Here is a 16,684-nt window from a genome sequence, read left to right as displayed (position 1 = left end):
ATTACAGGCGTACACCACCACACCTGGATACTGGAATTCTTTTTATAACATGGTGGGGGGGGGGTGCGTGCTCATGCACATGTGCGCGTTCTTCAGGGCCTCTTTCCACTACAAACAAACAATCAAATGCTTACACCATGTCCTGTGTCTGCTTTATGTAAGTACTGGGGAACCCGGGCCAGCAGTTTTGCCAGCAAGTGTCATTAATCACTGAGGCATCTCTATAGCCCCCAGAATTTTGTTTTGTTTTGTTTTGTTTTGCAAGGTAGGGTCTCTCTCTAACCCAGGCTGACCTGGAATTTGCTCCATAGTGAATTCCAGTTCAGCCTGGACTAGAGTGAAACCTTACCTCGGTGAGGGGAGGGGGACAGGAATGGTGGCATGCACTTGTAATCCCAGCACTGGGGAGGCAGAAATAGGAGGATTTCTGGGGCTTGTTGTCCACCCAGGCTAGCCTAATTAGGCAAGATCTAGGCCAGTGAGAAACCCTGTTTGAAAATAATAATAATAATAAATTTAAAAAGAAAAAAATCCCAGAGCTCCTTACCTGGCCTTCTCAGCAACCCCACCACTGAGTCTTACCAAAAGTTTATTAATATAAAGGCTCAACAGAAAGATTCTGCCTTCCTAATACAGGTGTGATGGCGCACGCCTTTAGTCCCAGCACTCGGGAGGCTGGGGTAGAAGTATCACTGTCAGTTTGAGGCCAGCCTTGGCTAGAGTCTACATTGAGGGGAAAAAAAGGAAGATTTTGCCATGCAGATAACAGCCTAGCTAGATACCAGATGCTGTACCAAAAATGGTTATTTTGTAAAGTCTGGGTACCGAGGAGCTATGCCCAGCTTCTTCCCTCTCGTGGCTGTTACCTGCTGACAGGAGAAAATGGACTCCCTTTGTGAAAACCAATTCACCCAAGAGGAAAAAAAAAAAAACAACAACAACAACAACACCCTACCAAGCTAACATCTGCAGGACCCACCAGGAGAGTTTCAAACAAACACATGTTGAATAAATACCCACTTAAGGAACCCCAGAGCTTTGAGGAGATCTCCACCCAAAAAAAGACCAAAATAATCACAAGGGGGAAATTGTTTTCAGAAATAGAAACAATGAGGGAGTAGAATAAAACTTAAATATAACTTCAGAGGAATAGATAAAACATATAGCATCTGTTATGTCTGAATATATAATGTCCCCTATAGCCCATGATTTGAATGCTTGGTCCCAGATGGTGGCATTACTTTTGGAAGGTCTGGAAACTGGATGGTAGGGTCTAGTTGGAGGAAACAGATTGTCGGGGATGGGTTCTTGAGATTATATGATCCCTGATTACTTCCTGTCTCACTCTCTGCTTCCTAGCCCATCACAATGTGAGCTGAACTACTCCGCCATGCCTTCTCCACCATGGTGGGCTCACCCCTCTGAAACTGTGAGCCCACATAAATCTTTCCTCCTATACATGGTCCACATCAGTTAATTTGACCCCAGAGGTGGAAAAGTAACTAAAACAGTACCAGTGAAACTCTTAAAGAAAAATTAATCAAGCCGGGTATGGAAGCACATGCCTTTGATCCAGCACTTGGGAGGCAAATGTAGGAGGATTGCTGTGAGTTTGAGGCCAACCTTGAGACAGCCTGGGCTAAAGCAAAACCATACCTCGAAAAAAAAAAGTCAGGGCTAGAGAGGTGGCTCAGAAGTTAAGGCATTCGCTTGCAAAACCTAGTAACACAGGTTCAATTCCTCAGTATCCACATAAAGCCTGATGCACAAAGTGGCACATGCATCTGGAGTTCGTTTGCAGTGGCTAAAAGCCCTAGTGCACCCATTATCTCTCTCTCTCCTTGGAAACAAATAAATTAAAAAAGAAAAGAAAAGGGCTGGAAAGATGACTTAGTGGTTAAGGAGCTTGCCTATGAAGCCTAAGGACCCATGTTTGACTCTCCAGATCCCACATAAGCCAGACTCACAAGGTGACACAAGTGTGCAAGGTCGCACGTGCACACAAGATGCTGCACACATCTGGAGTTCAATTGTAGTGACTTCCTCTCCCTCTCTCTCTCTCTCTCTCTCTCTCTCTCTCTCAAATAAATTTTTAAAAAAGGAAAATCAGAGGACAGGAGGGGTATGAGAAAAATTTTAAGTATATAGATTTTTTTTAAGGATTAGAAGATATAATTGACATTTCTAACAAAAGGCTAGGAAGATAAATAAGCTAAAAGGACAGAAACAATGGCAATTCAGTCCAGGAGTTTCAATAACACAATAAAGAAAGTTTAAGAAGCAGCCAGGCGTGGTGGCGCACGCCTTTAATCCCAGCACTTGGGAGGCAGAGGTAGGAGGATTGCAATGAGTTCAAGGCCACCCTGAGACTCCAGAGTTAATTCCAGGTCAGCCTGTACCAGAGTGAGACTCTACCTTGAAAAACAAAAACAAAACAAAACAAAAAAGAAGCAAATATATTTTGCAGAAGTTGTAGACACAAGTCTTATAGTTAAAAGAGCATTCTAGGGCTGAAGCAATGACTTAGTGGTTAAGGTGCTTGCATGTGAAACCTAAGGACCCAGGTTCAATTCCTCAGCACCCACACAAACCAGATGCACAAGGATACGCATGTGTCTGGAGTTTGTTTACAGTGGCTAGAAGCCCTGGCACACCCATTCTCTCTACCTCTCCTCCCCCCCTCACCCCCGCCAATAATAAATTTAAAAAAGAAAAGAAAAGCATGCTAAAGTTGGGTGTGGTGGAACTTGGGAGGTGGAGGCAGGAGAATCAAAAATTCAAAGACAGGCAGGAAATACTATTCAACAGTCAAGGCACTTGCCTACAAAACCTAAGGACTCATGTTTGATTCCCCAGTATCCATGTAAAGCCAGATGAATAGTGGTGTATGCATCTGGACGTTGTTTGCAACAGCTAAAGGCTCTGGTGTGCCCATTCTCTCTCTCATCTTTATCTCTCTGCTTGCAAATAAATAAATAATATTTGTTAATTAAAAAAAAGTCAGCTGGGCATAGTGGTTGCGCATGCCTTTAATCCCAGCACTCGGGAGGCAGAGGTAGGAGGCTTACCATGAGTTCAAGGCCATCCTGAGACTCCATAGTGAATTCCAGGTCAGCCTGGGTTAGAGTGAGACCCTACCTTGGAAAACCAGGAAAAAAAGGTGTGTACCACCAAACCCAGCCATACCCATATGTTAATGCTACTCTCGTTTTGGTTACAGAAGCTTCTCTTTTCAGATGGTGGTGACCACTGGGATGATCAAAAGGCACCATAGTGCTGAGAAGTGACAGATAAGTGTGCAGCACTGAGACATCTCTATCACACCTTCCAAGGCTCAGGGTCCATTGCAGAAGAGGTGCCAGGAAGAATGTAAGAGCCAAAAGAAGGGTAAGACTGCTTATAATGCAATCTTCCAGACACAAAGGGCCTCCATGTCCTCTCAGTGCCTGGTATTACCTAGACAAGACCCCCATAATAGGAGGGAAAGATGATGACATCAAAATAAAAGAGAGACTAATTGAGAGGAAGAGGGGATATTATGGAGAGTGGATTTTTTAAAGAATTTAAGCTGGGCGTGGTGGCGCACGCCTTTAATCCCAGCACTCGGGAGGCAGAGGTAGGAGGATTGCCAAGAGTTCAAGGCCACCCTGAGACTACAGAGTTAATTCCAGGTCAGCCTGGACAGAGTGAGACCCTACCTCGAAAAACCAAAAAAAAAAAAAAAAAAAAAAAAAAGAATTTTATTTATTTGTTTGTTTGTTTATTTATTTGCAAGCTGAAAGAGATAGAAGACAGAGGGAGAAAATGGGCATGCCAGGGCCTCTAACCCCTGCAAACAAACACCAGACATGTTTACATGGGTACTTGGAAATTGAACCTTAGTCCTTTAGCTTTGCAGACAAGTGCCTTAACCTCTAAGCCATCTCACCAGCTTTGGAGTGGCTTTTTGAAGGGTAAAGTAGGGGAGGGGAGAGAATTATCACCATTTATTATCTATAATTATAGAAGTTGTCAATTAAAAAAAGAAAAGCCAAAAAAAAAAAAAAATCTGGGCCTGGTGGTGCACACTTTTAATCCCAGCACTCAGAAGGCAGAGGTAGGAGGATCGCTGTGAGTTCAAGGCCACCCTGAAACTACATAGTGAATTCTAGTTCAGTCTGGACTAGAGTGACACCCTATCTTGAAAAAACAGAAAGAAAGAAAGAAGAAACAAAAGTGGGAGGGCCAACACCCTCCCCCCACACCCGCAAAAAATGTAGGCCTAAAACAAACCCTTTCTTCCCATCATCTCCTCCTGGTTGAGTGTTTTGTCCAAGAAATGAGAAGGTAACTGGTCTAGACTCTGTCTCAAAAAGAAAAAGGAGCCTACTTATTGAATGTCACAGTAGATTTTTAAAGATCCATATAAAGTATACAGAACATGGAATTTTAGAACACAAGGAATAAAAATGGTAACCAGAGTGTAGATTAGTGGTAGAGTGTTTGCTTACCATGCAAGAAACCCTAGGTTCCATCTCTAACATCACCAAAAAGGAAAAAAGGGGGAAATAAGTGAAAATAATACTCACCAAAAGAAGACACAGAAGAGGAGCAGAGAAAGAGGAATCTACAAAGCCTTAGTCATTAAGATAGAATCAGTTGCATTACTGACAATACAGGAAAGTTGAAGTGACAAAAATGCCAACAAAATTCTATGGAGAAAAATTTTCATAGCTTAGACTTTTAAAATATTGGGTTTTTATATTTATTTTATTTTATTTTTAGAGAGAGACAGACAAACAGAGTGAGAGAGAGAGAGAGAATTGGCACACCAGGGCCTCAGCCACTGAAGTTGAACTCCAGATGCTTATGCCACCTAGTGGGCATGTGTGACCTTGTGCTAGCCTCACCTTTGTGTTTCTGGCTAATGTGGGACCAGCAGAGTCAAACATGGGTCCTTAGGCTTAACCACTAAGCCATCTCTCTAGCCCTAAAATGTTGTTTTGTATATTGGCAAGCAGAGAGAGATAGAAAGGAGACAAAGAGAATGGACGCAACAGGGCCTCCAGCTACTGCAAACAAACTCCAGATGCATGCACCACTTTATGCATGTGGCTCTACATGGTACTGGGGAATTGAACCCAGGTCATTAGGTTTTGCAGGCAAGTGCCTTAACCACTAAGCATCTCTCCAGCCCCAGCCTAGAATTTTATACCTAGCCCTTCTATCTACCTATCTACCAAATATAATTAGACTAAGGGCGTCCATGGCCTCAGAAACAATGAGAAGATGTGTTCCTAAAACAATAGCACAAAAACATAGGGAATGAAGCATGTAGGAAATAGGGGTGCCAGAACTACAGAGAAGATCTGGGTCACATTATAGTGATAGAGTTAGGAAGATTCATAATGAAGCAGGCTGTATGGTTGGGTTCCATATATAAAATTCCAAAAAATGTACATCAATTAAGAATGGTAGGAGATCAGTACTTACCTGGAACTGGGGGTGATGAGAGAGATAGGTTATAAGAAGCATGATGAAATTTAGGGGGTGATGGGAGTGCTCATTGTTTTAACTATAGTAATGCATCCATGGATGTGTACATATACCTAAACTCATAAAATTATTCACTATAAAGACATGCTGTTTTCACCTTAATTATACCTCAATAAAGCATTTTGAAAAATGGGCTGGAGGGCTGGAGAGATTGTTTAGTGGTTAAGGCTCTTGCCTGCAAAGCCAAAGGACCCAGGTTCGATTCCCCAAGACCCACGTAAGCCAGATGCATAAGGAGCACATGCATCTGGAGTTCATTTGCAGCAGCTGGAGGCCCTGGCATGCCCATTCTCTCTCTCTCTTTCTCTTTCCCTGCCTATTTCTCTCTCTCTCAAATAAATAAAGAAAAATAAAATATTAAAATAAGGGCTGGAGAGATGGCTTAGCAGTGAAGGCACTTGCCTGCAAAGCCAAAGGAGCTCGATTTGATTCCCCAGAACCCATATAAGCCAGATGCATAAAGTGGCACATGTGTCTGGAGTTCATTTGCAGTGGCTGGAGGCCATTCTCTCTCTCTCTCCCCGTGTCTTTCTCTCTCTCAAATAAATAAATAAAAATATTTTAAAATAAATAAATAAAAATTGGCTGGAGAGATGGCTTAGCAGTTAAGGTGCTTGCCTGTGATGCCTAAGGACCCAGGTTCAATCCCTCAGTACCCACATAAACCAGATGCACAAGGTGGCACATGTATCTGGAGTTCATTTGCATTAGCTGGAGGCTGTGGTGCAACCATTTTATCTCTCTCCCTTTCTTTATCTCTCTCTCTTCCTCTCTGCCTTGCTCTCAAATAAATAAATAAAATATTTAAAATAGGAAAATAAGAGAACTGGTGAGAACAAGATTTGTCAGAAGGGACAATTCACAAAGAAGTCACAGATGAGGCTGCAGAAATGGTTCAGCAGTTAAAGGCACTTGCTTGAAAATCCTATCAGCCCAGGTTCAATTCCCCAGTACCCACGAAAAGCCAAATGCACAAAATGTGTCTGGAGTTTGTTTAGTGGTAAGAGGCCCTGAAGCACCCATACTGTCTCACTTTCTCCCTCTCCCTCACCTGTCTCTCATGCTTGTAAATAAATAAAAATTTTTAAACTTTTTAAAAGATGCAGCAGATTTTAAAAGGAGAACGGCTGGGGAGATGGCTCTGCCAAAGCCTTCTAGCCCTAGTTCAATTCCTCAGCCCCAATGTAAATCCAGATGCAATGTGGCACATGTATCTCTGATCCCCATGCTCCTATAACAATAGGAGGTGGAGCTACATGAATCTGAAGCTTGCAGGCAGCCAGTCTGACTTTTGTTTGAGTCTAACAGTTCATTTGCAGTAGCAAGAGACCTCTCTCAAAAAAGGTGGAGCAAAAATACCTCAAAGTTGTCCTCTGACCTTCAGACATATACTGTGGCATGCATGCACATATAAACACATAAATAAATACATACATATATATTTGTCAAAGATAGGAAAGCAAGAGAACTGGTGTAGGGCAAGATTGATTAGATGGGGCTATTCACAAAGAGGCTGTTAAGACTCAAAGAGGAGAGGAGGAAGAACAAGAAAGGGAAGAGAACAAGGGAAAGAGAGAAAGAGTATGGAAGGGGAGAGAAGGCAAAAGAGAAAATGACAGGCTTAGGAAGAGTGCTATGTGGGATTGGGATCCCAGACAAAGTAAAGATAATCATTTTACAACAGTCATCATAGAAACCTGAGGGAATATAATTACATTTCAAAATTTTGGAAAACAAAATAACAGCCAAAGTGAGTTTCTTAACCTTTTAACTTAATATTCTTTACTAATAGAGATCTTCAGGTAAGCAAATTTTGAGAAAGTTCTCCAAGAAGTAAGTCCCCTTCCCCTCCCCCCGCCACAACACAGAGGAATTCCACAGGAATTTTTAGGCCAAAGATCAATCAGAAATCCAGTACAGGATAAAGAATGAAGGTGTAAAATAAAAAAAGAATGAAGATGCCTGGGAAGTATTTTGGACTCAAAGATCCATAAAGGGCTGGAGTGATGGCTTCGTAGTTAAGGCCTTTGCCTGCAAAGCCAAAGGACCCAAGTTCAGTTCCAGAGTACCCACATAAAGCCAGGTGCACAAGGTGGTGCATGCAGCTGGAGTTCGTTTGCAGTGGCTGGAGGGCCTGACGCACCCATTCTCTCTCTCTCTCTCTGCTTCTTTCTCTCTCTGTCTTTCTGTTGCTCTCAAATAAATAAATAAAAGTAAAAGAAGTCATAAGGGCAGAGGAGATTGCTCAGTGGTTAAAGATTGAAGGTGCTTTCTTGCAAAGCCTGTTGGCCCAGAGTTCAATTCCCTAGTAGCCACATAAAACCAGATGCAAAGAAGATGTATCTGGGACCCCCAAACATGTCAGGGACAATTTGTGTGTGGGTGCACACACACAGGTGTGTGTTTGGAAGGCAAAGGACAACCTTGGGTGTCCTTCCTCTCAGGTGCTGTCCATCTTATTGAGACACGGTCTCTCATTGGCCTGGACCTCACTAAGTAGGCTACACTGGCTGGACAGCAAGCCAAGGGTCCTCCTGTCTCCACCTCCCAAGCACTGGGATTACAAGTGTATACCACCACATCTAGCTTTTTCTCATGGGTTTTGTGGGGATGAAACTTGGGCCCTCATGCTTGCAAGGCAAGCACTTTACAACTAAGCTTTCTCCCCAGCCCAGCTCCACCTCTTAAAGGTCCCACAACACCTGCCACTGGGGCCAACCTTCCAACACACGAACCCTTGGGGAACAACCCACACCCAAACCATAGGAACAGGTAGTCTGCGTCTGACCACATTGCTCTTGTCCTCGTCCAAGGTCACCATCATTCCTTCCCTAAGACACTGCAATAACCTCTAATGGCCAGGGCATAGGGGGATGCTTCCATTCCTGGGGTCTACTCCAGTCTCCCGAGAGTGACCTGGTAGGGGGGGAAAAAAAACTAGACCATGTCACTTTCCAACTTAAAACCCACTAATGGTTCCCTGTTGTGATCAAAATAAAATTTAAATTCCTGGGCGGGAAAAATGGCTCAGTAGTTAGGTGTGTTTCCTGTGCAAGCTTGAGGGCCTGAAGGGGTCTGAGACCACCTGAGTTAAATCTCCAGAACCCACATTAAAAAGCTAGCTATACAGATGCACAAGGAGGAGATATTTGCAGTGGCTGGAGGCCCTGGTGCACCCATTCTCGCTCTTTCTCTCTCTGTCTTCCTTCCTCTCTCTCTCTCTTTCTATCTCTCTCTCTCTTTCTCTCTCAAATAAATAAATAAATAATTTTTAAAAGTTTTTTTTTTAAAGGCTAGGCATAAGGGCTACAGCGGTGGCTTAGCAGTTAAGGTGCTTGCCTGAGAAGCCTAAGGACCCAGGTTTGGCTCCCCAGAACCCACATAAGCCAGATGCACAAGGTGATACATGCACACAAGGTCATGCACGCTCACAAGAGGTGCACGCATCTGGAGTTTGATTGCAGTGGCTAGATACCCTCGTGTACCAGTTCTCATTCTCTCTCTCTCTCACAAATAAATTTTAAAAAATTAAAAAGCTAGGCATAGCCACCCCTGTCTGTAACCCCAGGCCTGCAGGAGAGGATAGAATGGGGAATTTCTTGAGCTCATGAAAAATAAAAAAAAAGGAAGGCTGGCATAGTGGTGCACAACTACAATTCCAGCATGCAGGAGGCTGAGGTAGGAGGATCGCTGTAAGTTCCAGGGCAGCCTGGGCTAGAGTAAGACCCTATCATGAATAATTTTTTTAAAAAAACTAACAAGCTCTGTATCATTAAGAGACTCCAATTCAAACAAGAATGAGTAGAAGATGGGCTGGAGAGATGGCTCAGCAGTTAAAGGCACTTGTATGCAAAGCCTGACGGCCTAGGTTCTATTTCCCAGCACCCACGTAAAGCCAGACACATGAAGTGGCCCATGAATTTGGAATTCATTTGCAAAAGTAGGAGACCCTGGTGGGTGTGTGTGTGTGTGTGTGTGTGTGTGTGTGTGTGTATCTGTCTGTCCGTCTTTCTGTGCCTTTCTCTCTCTCTCAAGTAAATAAATAAAAATAGTTTTTAAAAGATTGTGTGGAAAAGCAGGCATGGTGGTGCACGCCTTTAATCCCAGCACTCAGGAGGCAGAGGTAGGAGGATTGCTATGTGTTCATTGCCACCCTGAGACCACATAGTGAATTCCAGATCAGCCTGGGCTAGAGTGAGACCCGACCTTGGGGGGGGGGGGAGGGGAGACTTGGTGGAAGAGTGATGAAGCCCAATACTCCAGCCAATGCAGGTGAGCACACCCTGCCACAGGCAAGCACATAGAGCCACCAAGGGTACATACATACACATACACCACACACACAAGCAAAATTATTTGAATTGCTGTTCAAACATTTAGTTTCCTCCATGACTCACCCTAGTTCACCTCTCAGAAGCTTTTCCCACTATGTTCCTCCACCTTCCCCTTCAGGACCCACGGGGCTCTCTGACTATCTGGTAAGCACGCCAACTCCCCCTCTCTCGGAACTTCTGCACTGGAAGGTTCTTCCCCCAGGTCTTGAAAAGCCAGCAATGCAAAGTTCCATCTGCAGATACACTTTCCCCAATCAACCAGCACTAGGTTCACTTCCCCATTTTGTCTTTTTTTTTTTTTTTTAGTATTTATTTGAGAGTGAGAAAAAGAAAAAAAAAGAAAGGTAGAAAGAGAATAGGTACACCAGGGCTTGGAGGATCTCAGGATGGCCTTGAATTCATGGTGATTCTTCTACCTCTGCCTCCCCAGTGCTGGGATTAAAGGTGTGTGCCACCACGCCCAGCTCCAGCCCTCATCTTGTCTTTTACTTACAGCACTTACTGCCATAAATTATCTGGTGTATTCACTTGTTTCTTGTCTGTGTGTATGACAGCACACACACACACACACACACACACACACACACACACAACGTTAATTCTAAAAGCACAGAATGCAATAGTGGCACTTCTGTCATGATAGAAACCAACTGCCCTCTAATTGGACTGGAGGCCTGCTCCATGGGAGGGAATACATCCCTAATACTGAAAACTTAAAACAGGGGTAGTCATGAGCCCTAGGGGGCGTAACATCTGCTGCTGTTTGGCTATTTTTTGCATTGCTGGCTTTTTTTTATTCTTATCAAACTGCCCAGTAAGCACTTCTCTTAATGTTCATACCCATATGTTAATGCTACTCTCACTTTTGGTAGAGAACCTTCTCTTTTCAGATGGCAGTGACCTTGGGACGACTCAGAGGGCATCATGGTGCTGGAAAGAAGTGACAGGAGTGTTCAGTACTGTAATATCTCGGTCACACCTTCCAAGGCCCAGGGTCTATTGGGGAAAAGGTAGCAGAAAGAATGTAAGAGCCAAAGGAAGGGTAGGACTCCTTACAACGTGTTCCCCCAGACACAAAATGGCCTGGATATCCATGACCTCACAGTGCCTGACACTACCTACACAAGACCATCAGAATAGTAGGAAAAGATGATGACATCAAAATAAGAGACTGATTGAGAGGAGGAGGGGAAATGATAGAGAATGGAGTTTCAAAGGGGAAAGTGGGGGAAGGGAGGACATTACCATGAGATATTGTTTACAATTATGGAAGCTGTTAATAAAAATAAATAAGCCAGGCGTGGTGGCGCACGCCTTTAATCCCAGCACTCGGGAGGCAGAGGTAGGAGGATCACCGTGAGTTCGAGGCTACCCTGAGACTACATAGTGAATTCCAGGTAAGCCTGGACTACAGTGAAACCCTACCTCGAAAAACAAAAATAAATAAATAAATAAAGCCAGGCGTGGTGGCGCACACCTTTAATCCCAGCACTCAGGAGGCAGAGGTAGGAAGATTGCCATGAGTTCGAGGCCACCCTGAGAATTCCAGGTCAGCCTGGGCTAGAGTGAGACCCTACCTTGAAAAACCAAAAATAAATAAATAAATGCACAGAAGCCAATTTCCTCTGTGACTTGCTGAACCTCCATTGTACATCCTGGGACTCTACTTCACACTTGAAGATAAGGAGGACAGACATAGTAGGAGAATGAGACATTATAGGACATTAAAAAGAGGTAGCCAGGAAAGGATTGTCAAGTTACACTAGGCCCAGCAGAAGTTGGAAGTATGGATTTCCTACTTGCAAGACTCTCCATCTACTCTGTCAGCCTGGGGGGAGTGAGAAAAGTTGATGACAGAAACACGCCAAGCTGGGAATGCTGGTGACAGACAGAGCCCCAGGCCAAGCAAGCTACCACAATTGAAGCTACCACTGGAGGTCCCTGCTGGAAAGCAATCGGGCTGCGTCCCGCTAACGGAGCCAATGGATGAGACAGGAATCTTATAGGGCCCAAGGGAGATCCAGTCCCTAGAAATGAAGGATGGATGATATTGCCGATAAACAATTTTGCTGAGATCCAAAGGCAGAAGCTCTAAACCAGAGCTTTGGCAAATGCAGGCTTTGTAAGACTGGTGAGTCTAGATGTGTATCCCTGTGTTAATGTAGTGTCTCAGCTGCCACCCAAGGCCACCTCTGGGCTCAGACTCTCAACCAGTGTGACTCAGCCTCTCCGGGCTGCTGTCTCCGCAGAGACAGGTGCAGCGCTTCCTCTGGGTGACCCTGCTGCAATTATCATTGTGACTAAAGATGTCCGTGACAAGTTGGTGATTGCTTAGGGAGCAGATAACATCAGGAAAATTTAATTCTTGTGTGCCTGCAAATTCTCCCTCCTCTCCTGTAGCTCAGGATTTTCTTCTATCTCTTTGTTAACAGGGCTATCAGCACTCATGAGGGACAGAAAGAATGGACTATGAATGGCAAGCAAGCACTAAATCCCAGCCAAGACTCAGCGACAGATGAATAATAAAAAGATTATAGGTAATTTCTCCTCCTGAATTACAGACAGGGGGTGTGGATTCAGCTGGCTGGAGATGGGGCTGCCCACACCTTCTCTTAGACTGTTGTTCTGGGCAGGGGGAGGAGGAGAGGATGGAAATGAAACAACAGGGTGAGGAGAGGATGGAAATGAAACAACAAGGTGCCCAGTGTGTTAGTCAGCTTCCTGATACTGTAACAAACACCTGAGAGCCAGCCTCAGCTTACAAAGAGGAAAGGTTATTTTGGCTCATAGTTTTGAAGGCTTCAGTCCATGACTGATTGGCTCCATTGCTTTGAGCCTGGGGTGACACATTACATGCAGATGCATGTGGTAGAGAAAGCCCATTGACCTAATGAGAGCCTGGAAATAAAGGAAGTGGGAGGAGACCAGGATCCCACAATCCCTTTTGAGAGTTATGTCAACAAAGACCTATGACTTCCCACCAGACTCGACCACTTTATAAGTTTCTACTGGCCAGGTGTGGTGGTGCACACCTTTCAGCCCACCCCTCAGGAGGCAGAGGTGGGATTACTGAGTTCAAGGCCAGCCTGGGCTACAGTGAGCCCCTACCTAAAAAAAAAAATAAAATTCACTGTTTTCCAACAGTGTCACACTGGGAAACAAGTCTTTAACACATGCAGATGTGGGATATTCCCAACCCAAAGCACAACCCTCTGATGAACTAGAATTTCAGATAAATGATTACTGAGCATAATATATGCCCCCAAGTAATATTAGAATACCTAAGCTAGAAAATTACTTGTTACTAATCTGATATTAAAAGTTCTGGGCTGGGGAGCGGGGCTGGAGAGAAGGCTTAGCCGTTAAGGCATTTTGACTGCAAAGCCAAGGATCCCAGTTTGACTCTCCAGGACCCACATAAGCCAGATGCACAGGGGGCGCATGCATATGAAGTTCGTTTGCACTGGCTGGAGGCCCTGGCGTGTCCATTCTCTCTCTCTCTCTCAAATAAATAAATAAAATATTCTTTTTTTAAAGTTCTTGGCTAGGTATGGTGGTGCATGCCTTTAATCCCAGCACTCAGGAAGCAGAGTAGGAGGATCGCCATGAGTTCGAGGCCACCCTGAGACTACATAGTGAATTCCAGGTCAGCCTGAGCTAGAGTGAAACCCTACCTCGAAAAAAAAAAATGTTTTGGACTGAGGAGATAGCTCAGTGGTTAAAGGCACTTGCTTGTAAAGCCTAATAGTCCCAGTTCACATAAGCCAGATCTCCGAAGTGGTCCATGTGCTTGGTGTTCATTTGCAGTAACAAGAGGCCATGACATGTTCTCTCTCTCATAAATTAGTAAAAATATTTTTAAATTTTTAATAAGGCATCTTGTATTTCATCCGGCAAGCCTGCCTCCAAGACATGCTAGAAGGGAGGGTCCCCAAACTAGACTGATGCATCAAGTCAAGGAACTCCCTGAGTGTCTACACAGAGTGACTAATTGGGGAGCCAAAATATTTAAGGGTTATTCTGAATATGAATGACAATGGAGAAAAATGTCCTTATGTTTACTACTTTAAGATGACAGCCCAGGGCTAGAGAGATAGCTCAGTGGTTAAGATGCTTGCCTGCAAAGCCTAACAACCTGGGTTTGATTCCCCAGGACCCACATAAGCCAGAGGCACAAGGTGGTACATGCATCTAGAGTTCATTTGCAATGGCTAGAGACCCTAACATTCTCTCCCTCTCTCTGTCTCTCTCTCTCTCTCTCTCTGCCTCTCTTTCTCTCTCAAAATAAATAATTTAATTAATTTTTTTAAAAAAGGAAGGGGCTGGAGCTGGTTCAGTGCTTGCCATGCGAACATGAGGATGTGAGTTTGGATCCCCAGCACTCACATAAAATGCCAGGCATAATGGTGTACACTAGTAACCATAGCACTGACTAGAGAGGCAGAGACAGAAGGACCCCTGGGACTTTCTAGCTAGCTAGTCTAGCTGAATAAGTCAGTCCCAGATTCCATGAAAGACACTACCTCAAAAAACTAGAATGGGGGCTAGAGAGATTGCTTACTGGTTAAGGCACATGCCTACGAAGCCTAAGGACCCAGGTTCAATTCTCCAGGTCCCACGTAAGCCAGATGCACATGATGGCACATGCATCTGGAGTTCATTTGCAGTGGCTAGAGGCCCTCTCTCTCTCCCTCTCTCTGTCTCTAACAAATAAATTAATAAAAATAAAAATCTTAAATGTATTCTTTGAAAAAATAGAGTATAATAGGGCTGGAGAAATGGCTTAGCAGTTAAGACACTTGCCTGCAAAGCCAAAGTACCCAGGTTCAATTCCCTAGGACCCACATAAGCCAAATGCACAAGGTGGTGCATGCATCTGGAGCTAGTTTGCAGTGGCTAGAGGCCCTGGTATGCTAATTCTCTATCTGCCTCTCTCTCTCTCTGTTTGTCTGTCTCTCTGCTTCTTTCTCTCTCTCAAATAAATAAAAAAGTAAAAATAACCAGGTGTGGTGTCACACACCTTTAATCCCAGCACTTGGGAAGCAGAGGTAGGAGGATGGCCATGAAGTTACCAAGTGAATTCCAGGTCAGCCTGGGCTAGAGCGATACCCTACATTGAAAAAAGAAAGAAAGAAAGAAATTTCAGCTAGGTGTGGTGGTGCACACTTTTTTTTTTTCATTTTCCACAATAGTTGTATTGAGGAAGTAAATGAATATTCATATTTTGTGTTCATATACAAATTCAGGTTAGGTTCTAGATTCCAATATTTGTAAATATTTTTTTTAATTTTTATTAACATTTTCCATGATTATAAAATGTATCCCATGGTAATTCCCTCCCTCCCCACCCCCACACTTTCCCATTTGAAATTCCATTCTCCATCATATTACCTCCCCATTACAATCATTGAAATTACATATATACAATATCAACCTATTAAGTATCCTCCTCCCTTCCTTTCTCTACCCTTTATGTCTCCTTTTTAACTTACTGGCCTCTGCTACTAAGTATTTTCATTCTCACGCAGAAGCCCAGTCATCTGTAGCTAGGATCCACATATGAGAGAGAACATGTGGTGCTTGGCTTTCTGGGTGGTGCACACTTTTAATCCCAGAATTTGAGAGACAAAGGTAGGATCGCTGTGAGTCCAAGGCCACCCTGAGACTACATAGTGAATTCCAGGTCAGCCTGGGCTAGAGTGAAACCCTACCTTGAGAAGCAAACAAACAAAATTCCCAGCACTCAGAAGGCAGAGGTAGAAGAAGGATCTCTGTGAGTTCAAGGACACCTTTAGACTACATAGTGAATTCCAGGTCAGCCTGGACTAGAGCAAAACCCTACCTCAAAAAAAAAAAAAAAAAAAAAAAAAAGAGAGAGAGAGAGATTTTTTTTTTTTTTTTTCCTGAGGTAGGGTCTCGCTCTAGCTCAGGCTGACCTGGAATTCACTATGTAGTCTCAGGTTGGCCTTGAACTCCCAAGTGCTGGGATTAAAGGTGTGCACCACCACGCCCGGTAAGAGAGAGATTTTGTCGGGCAAGGTGGCATATGTCTTTAATCCCAGCACTTTGGGAGGCAGAGGTAGGAGGATCATAGTGAATTCGAGGCCACCCTGAGACTAGAGTGAAAAAAAAAAAATGAGAGCCTGGGCTAGAGTGAGACCCTACCTCAAAAAAACAAAGAGAGAGAGAGATTGCAATAACAGTTGTAAGTGTGTGTGTGTGTGTGTGTGTGTGTTTACTCATAATACCTTTTATAAATATATTGGGGTTTTTTTCACCCCTAAATTTGCAGGTTGCTTTGTGGCTTTATCGAGTGCAAGAAAACACAAGTTCAAGGTCCTTAGTGAAAGTGGCCTTTTGTCAGCTGCTCTGGCTTGAGTAGTGTGTTAGATGTGTGTTTTTAACTGATAAATTTGTACAGCCCTTGGTTTCCATTACTTTGCTCATCACAGATCAGGGGTTCTGGAGGGGAGAAACAAAACAGCCAATCTCTGAAATAAATACATTCCTCAAGCCTGTGGTATATTGAAGTAAGCCCTCCATTTATCACAACCACTTTCCAAGGAACCATAATACAAAATATTGTAGGCCCAAGAGAGGACAGAGAGAGAGCATCTCTGAGTCATTATTTATTTTGTCTGAATGGTGATAAAAACCAGGTCATTCTCAATCATAGAAACATAGACCTGGGTGTAATGAAACATATGTTATGTGCTATTTATGTAACTTCCAGAAGCTATGCTTTCCAAAGCAGAGGAGGAACAGCAAAGAACTCCTCTCAACAAGTGAGCATTACAGCCCACTGAATGTCTACA

This window comes from Jaculus jaculus, chromosome 5, assembly GCF_020740685.1.
Source record: "Jaculus jaculus isolate mJacJac1 chromosome 5, mJacJac1.mat.Y.cur, whole genome shotgun sequence".
NCBI lineage: Eukaryota > Metazoa > Chordata > Mammalia > Rodentia > Dipodidae > Jaculus > Jaculus jaculus.
The sequence above is the reverse complement of the archived record's forward strand: the minus strand, read 5'-3'. Positions refer to the sequence as shown.